The 3,926-nt window shown below is 36.1% G+C and overlaps 1 long non-coding RNA gene across 1 annotated transcript in view; it reads left to right on the top strand.

Annotated features, from left to right (window-relative positions):
* Positions 1-3,660, top strand: part of LOC128247305 (uncharacterized) — a 15,301-nt gene extending 11,641 nt beyond the window's left edge. The window contains exons 2-3 of the long non-coding RNA XR_008263679.1: positions 371-518; positions 3,516-3,660. This is a non-coding gene — a long non-coding RNA (uncharacterized LOC128247305). The remainder of the gene's footprint in view (positions 1-370; positions 519-3,515) is intronic.
* The last annotated feature ends 266 nt before the right edge of the window (positions 3,661-3,926 follow it).

The raw sequence follows: 3,926 nt of genomic DNA, 5'->3' as shown, positions 1-3,926 counted from the left end.
TATATATATATATATATATATATATGTATATATATGTGTGTGTGTGTGTGTGTGTGTGTGTGTATGTGTGTGTAAATATGCAGACGCACACACACACACACACATACAAACTGACACACATACACACACCCGTACACGTACATCTATGCGCGCACGCATGTACGCACACACACACACGCACACACACACATACACATATATAATTCTGTCGTCTGAAGCTGTATTGTCATGCTCATGTTATATCGTCATTATTCCTCTCTTCCATGCTACTTCTAGATTACTTAATTCAAGTGTGTTTGTATTTTTTCTTTCAATACTATGAGCTATTGTTATTTCGTGTCTCTATCAAAATTTTCAATTATTTTTCAAGTCATCCCAGCAGCAAGAGATTTGGGGGGAATCTGAGATTCTTGTTTGTGAAACTGAAAATATTTTTACTGTTGCCCGCTGACAATCTCTTACGGGAGTCACAAAGAGAACGCTTGCGTAATGTCTCCTACAATGAGATATAAATAAAGGTAAATTGAATAAATCTTCTGTTATCTAATTGTTAGTATTTAACTTACAACAGGAACATAGTTATACGTTTTTCATCATTCTTTTCTCTTCTTATCCATACTCGCTCTGACCATAAAGTTGATTAATTAGTATTTAGTTGATTACTTAGTATTTAGCTAAAATATCGAAGCACCTAAGTAAACGTTTTAGAGGTCATTAGTTCGCAATACGTTCTATCTAAATTGTATTTTTCCTTCTTATAGTGTCGAAATACGCAGTAAGAGTTTTCCGTTTGGTTATACAGCATTAGATTAAACACATAGAGTTTAATTTTATCAGTGTTGAGTTCGATTCATACAAGGGGTGATTTTGCCTTTAGCGATGCCTACTCTTTATGTCAATAAGAAAGATTAAAAACCAAGGACGTTGCTAGCATCGATTCAAGCTTCCTTACCAAATGTTTGCTCTTTGTGCCCATATGAGAAATATTCATGAATCTGCGTAGAGGACAATTTACTTTAAGCCTATCTACTAGGCTGATGTGAACTGTAAGTACCGTCTAGATGACCTTACGCGAACATTAGGGTAGTAATTTTTATAAAAATGGCAGAGGTGAGGATTGGTAGTGAGTGAACAATTTGCTATGATTAACCAACTTAAGACTGTTTTGAACTTTTAAAATTTGTCCAAAACTATGGTGAAGAAAGAAGAATTATACGGATGTAAGCTCTATTTTGTCTTCCCATTAATAGAGGGGAAGAGGAAAAGTTGCCCTAATATCTGGGTCAGGCTAATTTTTATCAGTTTCCGAATCACTGCACCAGGGAAATCAAAACATCCTTGGAGAAAAAGAAAAATACTCCCCAGGGTTGTTGTGTCTATAATTAGGTTTCTATCCGTGATTGAAGAGATATTAAGCTTCAGTTTAGTCACAAATGCTTCTTGGGAAAACACTTAACATAGCAAAATCATGTACCCACACCCATAAACATATTACGCTCTATGATTATGTTAAAACGAAAACTGTTAATTTATCTTGGTTGAAGGTGAATATCCTTCAAAAGGTGGTTGGATGACAAAGGCTGGTGAGAATTAAAAGCTGGACTAAATGCTATAAACTGTTTTACTCCTATTTGTTCTTAGTTTAAATTCACCTTGGGTCGATAATGTTTGTTTGCGTTACAGAATCCATAAAATACTACCAGTCGTGAAAGAAAGTCGAAATATATTCAGAAAATTTCCCCATTGATTAGTAGCCAATCTTTCAAATCGTTATACTGTTCATATTCTTAAAGCAAGATGGTAGATACGGCACTATCTAAGTTGCGAGTTACTGTTTCAATGTCATGAAGATGTTTTTGTTCTTGGCCACCAGTCATAAAATAACTCTGTGATCAATTCTGTCATTTTAGTCGTATTCATGACTACATTATCTAATGCTGCTTTTCTCGTTTAAGACTGTAGGGTGTATGATTTAAGAGATATTTAAGTGCTATTTCTAGCAGGTATAGGGGCCGCGTACAGGTAGTCTGGTGGGTTCGTTAATAGAAAATAGAAAAACAAGAGAGATGACAGTTTTCACTTCGACTGTAATAAATTAGAGAGATATGATTTGTTATCAAGAATGAGATCTGTAATATTTTTCAACTCACTAAGGCGGCGAACTGGCAGAATCGTTAGCATGCCGGGCAAAATGCTTAGCGGTATTTCGTCTGCCGCTACATTCTGAGTTCAAATTCCGCCGAAGTCGACTTTGCCTTTCATCCTTTCGAGGTCGATTAACTAAGTACCAGTTACGCACTGGGTTCGATGTAGTCGACTTAATCTCTTTGTCTGTCCTTGTTTGTCCACTCTATGTTTAGCGCCTTGTGGGCAATAAACAAATAAATATTTTCAACTCTTTTTCTTCTCCTTCTGAGAGAGAGTGAGAGAGGGTAAGAAAGAAAGAGATCAAGGGGTGCCAATAAGCCATTGTCTAAAAATTGTAAATTCTCGATTGTGTCACTGTGTTAGTAGGGTCTTTATTTCCTCTTCATCTCTCTATCTCCAAAGAAGAGTAATAAATATTATGACAGTTCAATAAGGTACGCTTTTATACACTTCATAAATATGTAGTGACATGTTCGTATTTAATCTAAATGTGGAATTAGGCTCCATGGGTGCTTTTTTGCGGGGTCGTTGGGTACCTCCCCTATAAAAGATAACTTGATTTGCAAATCATAAAACGGCATCCCGTGACCAAACAAAATTCACGGAAACAAATGAGGTCTGCATTACTTCCTGCAACGTTGGTTAGCCCACATTATTTCATAAGGAGTATAGGGCCGATCTCCCGGTTTCTCTGGCATATATATTCGTCCCTGGACGAAATGCCGATCCGTTGCCGGGTTACTCGTTTTTACCAGCTGAGTGAACTGGAGGAATGTGAAATGAAGTGCTTTGCTCAAGAGCACAACACATCGCCCCGTCCAAGATTCGAAACAACAATCTTACGATCATGAGACCAACACTTTAACCACTAACCCATGCGACTCCACATGCAACATAGGTCTGCATCAGTTCGTTTACAAATAAAATTAGTTTAAGAAAGAGGAAGAAACAGTAGGTTTGTTTATTTGTGGCTTAATGTAAAGTGAAAGGATTATGGTGATGGCCTTTGCAGGTCATACAATGCTGGAGGATGAAGGAAGGGAAAAAGAAACTATAAATCATGGATTACTGCAGCGGGAAACAGTACATGGATATATGGAGGTTTTGATTAAAATGGAAATCTAGTTCAAATGCTTGTAACAGAGTAAAACAGCCAATAGGGAGGCGAGGATGGTTTTAAAATGGTCGATGAATTAAGTCTAAAACGATAATCTATAACTTTATAAAAAGAGCTTTTTCTACAAAGAAACAGTGGTTACACCAATTAGAAAATACATTTTATTTGATTTCTTATGTCTTAAAATTGTTGCAAATGTTTTCTCAGTGATGCTTTTCCAAATCGATTCCCAACTTTTTTTAATTTTCAGAAATTTTTACGTTATTGAAAATAAAAGAAAGAAAAGAAGACCTCGAACCCCTCGTTAGAAAAAAAAATACAAATCAGGCGATATGTTTTAACGAAATATCCTGTTTCCTATATTTTCTGACATTCGATGCAAGGAGAGAAAGATTAAAAGAAAAATTCCAAGAAATTAAAATACAAATGTAAATAACTGAATAAATGAAATTTTGTAAGAAAAAAAAATCATTCTTTTTTTATCGTTCTTGGACCTCCTCTACTCCCCGCATCCTTTCTCAGAAATAACCTGGGCCAGGAAGTGATAGGACTCTTGTATAATACACTCACCCACACATTCACACACACACACACACACACACACACAGACATGCACAAATACACACACATACGGAAAGACTGACAGATGCCCTCATATATA

Source organism: Octopus bimaculoides, chromosome 3 (genome assembly GCF_001194135.2).
Source record: "Octopus bimaculoides isolate UCB-OBI-ISO-001 chromosome 3, ASM119413v2, whole genome shotgun sequence".
Lineage (NCBI taxonomy): Eukaryota > Metazoa > Mollusca > Cephalopoda > Octopoda > Octopodidae > Octopus > Octopus bimaculoides.
Note: the sequence above shows the minus strand (reverse complement) of the source record. Positions and strands in the feature narration are given on the sequence as shown.